At 41.4% G+C, this 12759-nt stretch overlaps 1 protein-coding gene across 15 annotated transcripts in view; it reads right to left on the bottom strand.

Annotated features, from left to right (window-relative positions):
- Positions 1–12759, bottom strand: part of LINGO1 (leucine rich repeat and Ig domain containing 1) — a 3157620-nt gene that overhangs the window by 2200030 nt on the left and 944831 nt on the right. The gene's annotated exons all lie outside the window — the stretch shown is intronic.

Below are 12759 nucleotides of genomic sequence, written 5' to 3'. Positions count from 1 at the left end.
AAGCAAGTCATTGGTGAGTTGTCAAGTGCCCCAATCAACTCTCCTGACTTTAGGGCATTGTGTAGACATAACTTTTGTAAACATTATTACCACTTTTTGAGTGGAAGAAGAATGTAATCCACACAAAGAGACAAACACAAAAAAAGATAAATAACCAGATTATGTTGCCTACAAATCTCCAACTGATGTACTCAAGAATGTACTCAAGAATTCCCAAGCAAGTTATACAAATGAGAAAATTGGCATAGCATTCTAAGGATCACATTAGACAATTAGATATTTCCAAAGTGTATCAAATGTGGGTTGAAATACAAACACGATTGCTCATTTTAACACTTGACAGTTCTACTGGCTAGTAACCATGACCGGAATATATAGTCAGGTTGTGATATATGAAAATTGTTCTATCAAGATCTGTGTTCCCATGCAGAAGAGCTGTTTCAGTGAAAAACTGTGTATTAAAGTTGAGGAAAACAGCCGCCTAGTCTTTTGGGACACTGAGAACTCTAGTGCCTTGGACCTCTTATGAGCTCAAATTTCAAGGAGAGAGGGAAGGAGGAGTCTGTAGATTCCTGGAAAGAGAGACAAATTTAGGTCAATTCCCAAATCAATTTTGGAGAAGCAAAAATGTGCCTTTCAGGCACTGTGTATACTAAATGTATTGTAAGTTGAGTGCTGTCTACGGGTTTGTATTGTAGCATACAGGAACCAGGATCGTAAATGTTCTGACTTGCACCAGAGACCAAGATGATGCTGCACCAGGGACCTTGTAAAGAGATCTGACCTACCCAGCACTTTCTCATAGTTTGTCCTGCTATTCATTTTAACTTTTTGACTGAAACCTCATACTGGACTGACTGGGCATTAGAAAAAAAGAGATGCAAAGGTAAGTGTATTTATTAATCCCAATCACCTGCTTCATGCTGCCAGAAAAGGCTGTGACTGGCCCACGTGTGACATATGCTCCATAGTCATTAAAAGGGTTTCCTGGGATTTATTGATACACAGACATCACCAATGATTCTTATAAAAAATCGTTAAAGCGATTGTTCTCCATTGTTGTATCCCAGGAGTGTTTAATAATAAAAGTCCTGATATTAATTCTGTTGTTTCCTTTCTATACTCTGTTTTTTAACTTGAAAGTCATTATGTAGTTCTGTCACTGTTATGCCTTTGAGATAAGCTGTTAGTATAATTAGTGAACCAAAATGTAAGTTCAAGGGGTACTGCTACTTGCCTCTAAGTCTGTGGTGTATAACCTCTAAGGACATCCATCTATGCCCCCGTCTACTATTGCATTTCTTTGTGACACATATGATGAGTCCAAACCAGGGGGAATGTCAACACATGTTTAACATTCTGTGTGAACACTCATAAATAGCTCCCTGCACCTTTAAATTGAGATGTGATGTGGTGAAGGTGCCATCAGTGACCTCTGTAGTAAGATAAACAAGTTCACAGGAAGGCATTCACTTTTTAAATTTAAATCTCCTTTCAACGAATTGTATTCAGAAGCAGTAATATTCTATGCATGACTATTTAACTTTTAAAAGAAAGTGGGCGTCACTTAGACACTCGAGAGTGGCACTTTGACACACTAAGTTAATGGAGACTACAGTGGAGGGCCTCCTGTTGCTTTCAGAGATCCCTACCAGACATGGTGGTCCCCAGCATGGAAAACCTTTGAGGGTCGTCTCTTCCTAATATGGCAAGGTAAGCACCACTGTGACCAGATGGCCCTGTGGGAGTTGCGGAGGGAATTCGGTGGGATGGCACCACCAACAATTTACAGAAGTGAAACCACTCAACCAAACTCTAAATGAGGCCTTCATAAGTAACACTTTACCCTTTTGGACCTTAGCAATGCAATGTAGCTATCGAATTTTAGAGACAGTGGAAATACAGGGCTACCCGACTACAAGTAAATGTAGGTAAAAGATAAAAGTATTTAAGTTCCATTAAGCGGGTGCTAAGGACCTAGGAAAAGCCTTCATTAATAACTTACATAAATAACAGCACAAAATAATTCCTTTTGACCCTTAAATATTAAGCATTCTCACCATTAACCAAATGAAGGGCATTCGTTTTATTGACCACTGAATCGTGAGATGCTATGTGGGGCATGGAATCCAACCACTTGAATTGTACAAAGTCAGATTAAAAAAAAAAGTGAGAAAAATCAAATTCAGTTAAATGTTTTTCATTCACTATAGAATATCAATTTTAGTACCATAATTAAAGGTTAGATTTTAAGAAAGAGAAAAGTTATCAAAACTGCTAATTTTTTAAAAGATGAACTGTAAAACTATGTCAAAGTAACAAAATGTAAAAACCTACACAGTGAAATTTGCAATGTGAACAATCTACTTTCATCGTACCAGAAAAGAAAACAAACTGAGAAGAAACAGATGAGGAAGAGAAGTTGAAGGGGGATGGGGTTCTTAGAATGATCACGAAAAAGAAAGGCCCTTAGGAGGAGAAAGAGTAGTAGTCACAGACACTCCGAATAACCGTGAGCACACATGTTTCACCTGAAGGAAAAAGGAAACTTGGATGTATACAATGTAAGTGAAGAATCATGAAAAGCACTAATAATAAGGCTGCTTTTACCCATTTGGCGGGGGCTATTTATTTTACAAAATACTGAAGAATAACTTCAACTGGACATGTTTCTTAGGATGCATTTCTTCTACTTGAGTCACACACATATCTCTGGAAGTCATTAGTCTAATGAGGTATCTTATCAGAGTATCCATCACATGAAAGGTACATTGTCATGTGTGCAAACTATTCTTTGGTTGAGCTGCAACTGTGGGAAAGTGAAATTAAGGGATGTTATACATTCTTCCTACATGAGAGTCCACAATTTTAATCATTAGGATATAAGAAAGTAACCTAAGTTTGGACACAGTCATATGCAAATCAGTCTTGACCCTGCCTCTGATGGGACCAGTCCAGCCAGACCTGCCTGCCAAGGTCCTCCCTGAACCGAAATGTGAGCAACTCAGGACCAGTTTCACACTGATTAGGGCTCATCAGCCAGTTATAGCTTGGACCTAGTGGCACAGTGAGTACGTGACCCACATCTGGGCATACTTTTGCTACTCCGGGCAGTATATCAAACACATAAAAGGTGATGTGAGGAATACTTGTAATTTATCTAACCACTGACAATTGCTTGGAGTAGCATCCCAACTCATTGCTCTTTTGCCCATCATGTCACCTCAGCTTGGACCCAGCCATATGCAAATCAGTCTTGACCTTGCTCTTCATGGGAACAGTCCAGCACAAGGTTACACTTATTGCAAGAAGCCTCCCATCACCGTTTATGTGTTTCATATTCAAAACGTTGGACATGTACTTTTAACTTTTTTATGTCCTGATAGTGAACTCTTAAGTCAGTTTTTCACTACTCCAAGGCCTGCCTCTCCCATAGGATATCAGTGGGTTAACTTATTACATTTAATAAGAGATAACTTTCAGTTGGGAGCAGATAGGAACTCTGAGTTTGGTGTGTGAAGAATTGCGATGCAAGCCTCCTTAATATAAAGTTGGATTGTAAGTGACAATTCTGAAAATGCAACTTTTAGAAAGAAGGCATTTTCTTGTCCTTACCATTTGATGCCTGTACCCTGGGTCACATGACAAGGTGTAGGTGGCAGTTGGTCTTTGTGTATTGCTCTCAGACAATGAAACAAAGGGCAATTGGTGTTGGCAGGATGTGCCATCTCTGACTTGATGAGGGGGCAGCTGTCACCTACCTACACTAGATATCACAAAGCCTCTTCCTGAGCAAACTCACAAAGGGTTTAACACAAGTCTTTTGTAACCCCAAAGAAGCTGGGACCAGGTCAGGGAGCCAGGACATTCCAAACACATCTAGAGGTAGAAACCTCCAGAGCCTTCTCATATTTCAAAGCAGGTATAAATAATGGACCCTCAGACCCAACTCTTCAATACACCTTTGCACCTGTGGGTGACTCAGAAGAACTGCTGTGCTGATCTGCAAGATGGACTGCTACTCTGCTGCCCGAGTGGAAAGGACTAGACCTGCATCTTGAGCCCAGGGCCACTAGAGTGACTCCATGGGCTAGTTGACCGGCCTCCTGATCAGAGCCTCGGCTACAAAAACGGTTTTGGGACTGCAGCAGCGCAATGCATCCCCAACACCGGACCTTGCATCGCAGCCTGCAGTCTCCTTGGAACTGCTGCTGTGTGATGTATCCTCAACGCAGGACTTTGCATTGAAAGCCTCTCATCGATGGCGTCCTCGAGGACGTCACATTGCAGCTCCGCAGCTTTCACAGAAATGCTGATGTGCAATGTATCCTTGATGTGGGAATCACACAACGATCCGCAAATGAGGATTTATGGTACTTTTTCAACTTGGTCAATGTATTCGACCTGCACCCCTGCATCCGACCCATGCCCCATCACTGTTGGTCTGAACTTGTGATTTTGTTCTGGTCCAGTGCAACCAGATAGCCATGGTTAGCACTGTGTGGTTTTAGGCACGATGTTCATTTAAAACTTTAAAATTGCATATATCTTGTTCTATTGATTGGATTTTTGTTGTTTTGAACTAAAACCATGAATGAAATGTTACTCTATTTTCTAAATTAGTGTGTGTTTTTGTGCTGTTTTCACATTATTACTGGTTGAAGTTCTGTAAAGTACCCATTGCCTCTAAGTTCAGCCTGACTGCATCTGCACCAAGCTACCAGAGTGTTGAGCACAGGTTAATTTGGGGTTTGCTTGCGTTTCACCCTGAAAGAGATTTTGGTTGCTACTTGAGTCGGGTTTCACCCAACTCAACCAGTAAGCCAATTTCCACTACCGTCCCCCAACACCCCACAGAATGTAAAGAGGGGCCCTTGAGTCTCATAGCTGACATTCATTAGCCTTGAGCTTAATGGGGTCACTCTGAAGGGTTGAGGGGCCCTGTCGGCTTGGTAGGCTCTGTGCTGCAGAGGCTGCAGGGGCCTGTGTTACACCTTTGCATGTACACAGAAAAGAAGGGGAAGTTATGAATACTGCATCCATAGATTATTTTTAAAAATGTTTAACCATAAAAGCTATAAAGTATATTAACCTACTGTAACAAATTTGTGTTTCAAAGGTGTTGTTCAAATTGTACGGTGTAATGGGTTTTGTTTAACAATGATCTTTGTTCTCTTTACAAGTTGTGTAATGTACTGGAGCAGGAAAATAGAGTGGCGATGGTGGTGCAGGAGCGCCTCCATTTTAACAGTTTTTGAGGGCTGTGGCTGGTCGTTCATATTTGTTTGGTTTGAAATCCTGCATTAAGCATACCTATTTCACAAATCGTTCCACCACTGTAAGCGTCTTGGAATTGTGTTTGCTAATAATACTGCATAATTCAATTAGTACAATAATAATGCGCTTTGGTCGTTGCACAGATTGCGTGTCTGAAGCGCAAAGAAGAGCTACGTGAGAGGTCAGGGCAATTATAAAAGGAACACTGCAAATCAAACAACATGATTGGTGACACAGAATCACGCAACTGTATTTCAAAAGTGCCCGGATTATCCATGCTTGAGTCCTGTCGCCTTCTCTGCAGCCTCAAGAGAGAACCCTGGGATTTTACAGAGTGTTCCTTGACAGTTTGCACTTCCCTCACAAATTCTCGGTCATAAATCTCCTACTCGGGGCGGGAGTTTGGTTTTTCAACGATTCTCGAACTGATTCAACATACTGCAACAATAGCTTTTGTATCAAAGATGAGACTAGCTGTAAACGTCAAGCAAGCATAGTGCACTATGTGCTGATGGGTTAGAAAATTACTCTGGTGCAACCCTTTAGGGGTAAAAAGCCCCAAAGCAATTCTCTGAGTCAAAAATAGTCATTTGAAATCTGTAGGACTACAGTAAATTGTAGTCATTATTCCCGTCGAGAACAAAATGCATTCACATTTATGAGAAAAAAGAACATTCATGCTTAGGGAGAAAGGCTCTCAGGTTATGCTGTGTGTGACAGGTGCCTAATTGGTACGGAACCGTGGGTGAGCTGAACCATGCCACAACTGGGAGCAGTGCAAGCTAGAATTAGCAATCATTTAATTATAAATTTGCTGTTTCTGATGTATCACAACAGGAACAGGCAGCTTTGTAGTGCTTGAGACAGTGCATTTTGACACAAAGTTTTACACAATATTTTCTTCAAAGACAACCGTCACTCAAAATAGTTAACTCACACATGCATTAAAGTATACATACTCTGTTCTGTAGAGCTGAAAATCAAGTTTTGCAATCAGATAGTTTTACAACTAGCAGCATAAATCAGTTTTAACCAACATAAATACATTTTTCAATTGAACGATAAGTTAAAAACGTGTTAATAATCCAGAAATTGCCATTATAATGCAATATTCTGCTTTGTATGCATTGTATTGTGAATTATTTGAAATATGGCGTAGAAGAGTGACCTGTAAGTACCTTTTGCATGGAATGCAACAATGTGGCTTCTTTAACTGTACTTATTAGATTATTTTATTCTGCTAGCAAAAGGCACTTTAATATGCCCTGACTCACAATTTTGGTTTACAAAATACTGAAAACAACAGAATATCATTTTGCACTCTCGGGTGGAATACAAGTATGACTTACTTTAGGATTTTACAAGCTAATCAAAAACAATAATTGTATTTCACAAGGGTGTCTTATGATCTTAAGACAATGTACAAATACATTACAACATGAACAATACACAAATGGCCTTATTTACAAATTGGCATACTCCATCAAGAGGTGACAGGCATCCCAAGTGTCATAGGCTACAATGCACTTGTAATATAGCAAACAGCTATCCCTCACATTTATAATCCAGTCTGCCAAACTCTAAAATAAGACCAAAAGTTTTCAAATGCCTCCAATTTTTAAATAAACTCAATATCTTCAAGTTTTAACCTTCCAAGAAGAAGCTTAACTTTCCGAAATCAAGATACACCCACAGCTTTAATTTTAAATGCAGTTCAGTTCCCATGACAGAAGAAAAATACTCCACTATTGTTTTAAAAGCTGAGATAAATACCTTATTTCGAGAGAAATAGTAACTCTGGTCAACTGATCTCTGAAGCAGACACCTCAAGTGATCATTCAAGAGTTAGAAGACTGATATATTATTATGCAATTAACGTACATTTTAACCAAATAACAGCAGTTTTTAAGATGAGATCCTTGATAAGCTGGTTCAATTATTAGCTGTGGAGAATATGATAGTCACAGAATCATCATACCAGTTTTTTAGTGTCTTAAGTGGGGGCACTTACAAACCACAGGCCCGTAGCTAATGTGATAGAAGCATTGCTTTCATAATTCTGTCTTTTATAACGTGCCTGCATGCCCCGTGACGTAGATGTATCTGTGCGATAATCTCTAAATATCGTTTCCTATCCTCTAAGGAATAGGTGCATATTATCAAGTGTGAAATATCAAGTTACCAGAATATCGAAGCCAAAATATGAAGGGCTAAAATATTCACAGGTGATTATGGATCAGTAAGTATAGGTTTACCACATGTAACTCATCATGTGCGTACCCTGATGAAAATATAGCTTCAAGGTACATAGATGTGGAGTAAGAATAGTAAATCTATACTTGCCTATATGCACTTACCTCCTCGATATTTGGGTCCTCAGTATTATGGTACCTCAAGATTTCACACTTCATAATCCAGACTAAAACCATCATGTGATTATTTTAACATTAGTTGTCACTACCAATGAAAATATTTATTTGACAAAAACACTGCCTTGCAAACACGTTATATTCACAGTTCAATCAATCAATCAGTATTTGTTAAGCACGGCTACTCACCCGTGAGGGTCTCAAGGCGCTGAATTGCCCATAATATTGAAGTAAAAAAACACTCGTAATGTAAATAAATCTGCCCGATCCTATGTATGAAAGAATTTCTATGATTATCATCTCCATGATTATTGCATTTTTACATAGCCACCTGCATGCCCTGTACTGTAGAAGTAGTCCTGTAATAAAGAGGGAGCCCTGATAGCAGCATCGAAGCACTCACTGGCAATGCATGCCGCGTCATGGGGCAGCGTTTCTGGTCCAAGACTAAAGCATGGGTAAGACTATCTATTAATTCTTGTATAGACCTCCATATTGACATATTGCCTGCAAAAGATCACAGAGCTGGTGATGTCATGTTTATTAAATTCCTTTTTTCGATCTTCAAGTGGAAGAGTTCTTGGGGTGAGAACAGAGACTCTTTACAAAGCCTTGCACAGTTGATGCTTGTCCCTTCTAAAAACAGTAACAGTAGTGGCCATAAAACTGGTATTCTTTTCCTCTGTTTCCCTCTTTGCGGAAGAAGGATTATTGGTCAGAGAACGGCCTAACATTGCCATCATTCCTTAGCCCCTCCCTGGCCCAGAGTCTCTCTAACATGGGCCTTTCCTTAGTCCCTCTTGGTCCATCAATGTACAGTTATCAGTGTGATAGAGTCAAAATCTCCCTTCAGTCCATCATTTCTTTTTATTTCCCTCCTTGTGAAGTATTGGCACGATTGGGACACAACCCATATAATACTGTTTCCTTTGTCATTCCATGGTACTCCAAGCAAAAGCATGAGCAGCTTGGGTAGTTCTGGGTGAAATTTAAATTACAGCGTAGTAATTGGACTAATTTCATGTTACTCTTGTGACACAAAATTACTATAAATCACACAATTACACCCAGTCACTTAATATTGTGTAATTTCTGACAAAAATGCCTCACCAAGAGCACATGACTAGAGCGTGAACAGCTCTTGTTGCTTCTGTTCTCTTGCATTTACTGCAATTTTCTTAGCACAATATGCATTCTAAGGTCCATTTTGGATGTGAGGGTGCATTTTGTGCTAAGAAAATAGAGTAAAATGCAGGGTTACGATCCTCGTATAAGTTGCTCTAATTTTGTTTAATTGCGCAACAGCAAATTACGTCACTTATGCCCCACCCTAATGCGCAAGTCATACCAGCTATAGTGAGGTCCTTTATGGCTCTCTTCCTATGAATACTGTAATAGGGCATAGTGCTCAGAATACAACCTTTCTATTTTGAAGAATGGCTGTAACAAGAACATGCTAAAAGTACCACCTTTCCATCGGTTGCCCATGCCGTCTCTAGCGGTATTTCTGTGCTAAGCCAAATCAGCTGTGAAGGACATGTTTCTAAATCCTCAGCTGCGGGTGGAAGAAATAAATGATCTGCCATAGTGAATTAAATCCACTGACCCTCTAAGGTCTCATCATTGGTCGCAGTGCCAAGCTTATCTTGCTCATCCCCTTCTGTCGCAGGACACCTTGGCTATCCGTGCCCATTAAGGGTTTATTGCTCAGCGACTGAGCTGGCCTTTTCTCTGGCTCCTGCCAAGTCTGGGCCTATTGCCCAAACTGCCTTTTATATAAGATCTGGAATCCTACAGGATTGTGGATTCCTTCACAAGAGTGGTTTCTTGATCCCCTAAGAGAGGGAGATATCTGCCTCCACAGATTCTCAGCACTGCTTTAAGAGGACTTAATCACTGTTGATATAGAGGCGGCGAGACAAAGAGGACTCTGCACATCTCCAGCCGCCTTTAAAAGTGGGATATGCGCATTAGGCTCAGCCCAGCTTGTCTCCCATCTCAAGTCCAAGGTACTTGGTCCTTCTGAAAATCTGTTAATCAAATTATCTCCAGAGATGGGATGGACACGCTCAGGGGTGGTCAGTGGAAAGTCACCGCCATCCGAAGTCCAGAGAAGGGCTTGGCAAGTTCTTATGGTAAAAAGATAATCCTAGTCGAAGTGATCAGCTAAGAGGGGTCGCAACAGCATTCCTGCAGAGGGCATGCTCTGTCCTGGTGACACACAGTTCTAGAGCGAATAGTGTGCTGAAATACAACGCCAACACATCTACAGCAGTGCTTAATTTGTGAAAATATAGGTGCCATGGCCCCCTGAGGAGACCACTGCGGCTTGAACAATTGATTGCACCTAACAGCGCTGCCAATGTCAGTATCCAAGCAACTACTAACCATCACTCCGACAAGTGTGATAGTTCAGACTATTTCAGGTCTCCACACCTATAAAAATGGCTTGTGGGGCAGGTATTAAGCATTATTAATGAGTATTTAATTCACAGAAAACTCTTTTGGTGCTTATCTGTAAATTAGAGAAACAGTGCCATGTGTAGCAGACTACTGATGCTGACAATTAAGTGCCGGTGCCAAGCACCGGAAACCACCTGCTCAAATTAAGGACTGATCGACAGTGGATAACTGAGAAGTCACCAAGATCATACTGCAAATATTTTCAACGTGATTTATAGTCACAAACTGCCAAAGGTCCTTTCCGAGAGGGAATTCAAATGCTCGATCAACCTCAGCTATTGGAAAGCTTTGTCAGTGTTAATAGTGTGGAAAAAAGTGGCATGGGGTGACGTCACACTGCAGAGTGCAAGATGCACTCTCAGTGCATTATGAATTGACACAACCACGTAGACAGGCGGTGGCATGTCACATTTGTATGCACACAGAGTGTATACAGAAGGCCTGAGAGTGTTTCCACTCATACTCTTGGAGCTTGGCCACAGATCACAGGCCCACCCCCAATGCCGATGAGAGGGTGGAGCAGAAACATATACTGTGACTGTCCTGTGGTTTATTACCCTTCAAGGCCTGGTATGATGCCAGTCCTAATGTCTCTTGTGCGGGGAATCATGGTTCTGGGGTGACCCTGTGTATAACTTCCCGAATCAACATATCGCTGGTGCCAGGGAGGATCTTTATGCATAAGGTGCTACCGAAGGGCAAACCACTCAAGAACGGTCTTTTGGGGCTCTTTTGGTGTTGCCCTTTGCCTAGTGACAATGTGAAGCTCTGTTTGGAAATCACTGGGGTCCGTGTTCGGGAGCTCCCTTGGATTAGATGCCACACAGAACTTTAGTGGAAAAAATGCAGTAGCTGAAAGGGTGAGAACAGCTCCCTAGTATAACACTAGTGCACACCACTTACTACACTACAACTACGTGGCCTTTTCCTCCTGCTTAATAACCTTGGAGTAATATACTCGGAGCCTCTTATACACATACATACCAATATTTTGAACCTTGTTAGAGGGAGAGTTTGCCCATTGACTTACATTGAAGAGGTGGAGATTTTAGACAGGAGGCTGCTAAAATAAAGCCATTTTGGGCTGAATAAAATAGGGAGTCTCCCACTTGAATCGGGTATGTTATTATATATGTTATACATGGCACGTTCGTGCTGAAGTAAACCATCTTTGGGGACACCTAGTGCATGTCACACTGTTCACTTGATTGCATGAAATGCACACGCATCAGTCAATGTAATAACTGTTTGGAGTTTGGAGTTAACTATTGCCGTTTGAGAGAGTAATGGTGAAATACTGAGCAGCCTTTCACCCGCCAGCCTGTGTTTTCCCTGTCGGTGACTTCTACCCTTGATAAGGGGGCTGGGCACAGTCCCAGAGATATATAATGCATCTATAAAGACGATGACAGCATGGCTCCTGACTAGGATGACCATATTTTGCGAAAGAAAAACTGGGACAGGCCAGACATGGAAGTAGGACTAAAGGCTTATAATGATCAAGGTATAAAATCTGGCCTCTACCGGTTATGGCGCTGCCTAATAAATATTATTATTCACCCCGCAAAGCTGCAAATGAGAATTGAAAGGTATGGTTAGTGCATCTAAAGTAACTATCTTTCAGGCAGCGTAGGAAATCAGATGTAAGTCTACATTTTCCTTAACATTACACACGGCAGGACCTCTACCATTGGCACCTCGCATGGAGCGGACCTCCAAAGGCGCTGCCAGGAAAAAAAAAAAAACAGACTATACTGTGCATACCTTTCAATTCTCCTTTACTGAATGAGTTGACATTTGTCCCAAAAACAGGGACATGTATTCAAAATTAGGAAAAGCGTTGGGACGCTGAGACAGTCCTCTCATAAATGGGACTGGGAATCCAGGATGTCTGGTCTCCCTACTCCTAACACACTCTCGATGTAGATGCAGGCACATACTATATTACATAATGCACATCTACTTGTGGGTGCCTAGGACCTCATTAGCCATCTTCCATAGGGTATGTCTGACATATCCAGTATAGTGCAGTTAATTCACATCCGAAGACCCCAGGCTGTTTAGCAAGTTTGCAAGCATGTGCTTTACACAGCAGGCATATTGGCAAAGGCATTTTCTCATTTGCATGTGGCCCTGATCTCATGCAAATGAAAGAATGCCTGTTACACTGCACATCAGCTAAATTTACACGTGTACAATCAGTGGTACAGAAGAACCTTTACAAGCATTTCCAACTGCTTCTGTATTCCAGAAGGGATCCAGGGGTGCTAAAACAAGTACAGACTTCAGGGGGGGCTCCTCCTCAATGGCAGAGGGGAGTTGCGCTTGTGGCTGAGCCAGCAGATGAAAAATAAAACAATAACTTGCTATTGTTTTATTTTTCAGCCAGCAGCGTGTTCAGGGAGAGGTGGGGATAGGCCACGGGAGGTGGGGGGAAGTAGGAGGGAGTAAGAAAGAGTGCACTTAAGTTTGCATGTGTGTTTGGCCGGCCATCTCAAGCAGGCCAAATACACATGCACACTTAGGTTTCTCCAAGCCGGCTGTGTTGAACAACCGGGCTGGAGAAACAGCACAGACCCCAGGCTTGTGTCTGAGTGGCAATCAAAGCCACTCAGACCGTTCTTGACGCTGATTTCATGCTAGCTTTAGC

The sequence above is a fragment of the Pleurodeles waltl genome, chromosome 3_1 (genome assembly GCF_031143425.1).
Source record: "Pleurodeles waltl isolate 20211129_DDA chromosome 3_1, aPleWal1.hap1.20221129, whole genome shotgun sequence".
NCBI classification, from domain to species: domain Eukaryota; kingdom Metazoa; phylum Chordata; class Amphibia; order Caudata; family Salamandridae; genus Pleurodeles; species Pleurodeles waltl.
The sequence above is the reverse complement of the archived record's forward strand: the minus strand, read 5'-3'. Positions and strand labels throughout refer to the sequence as shown.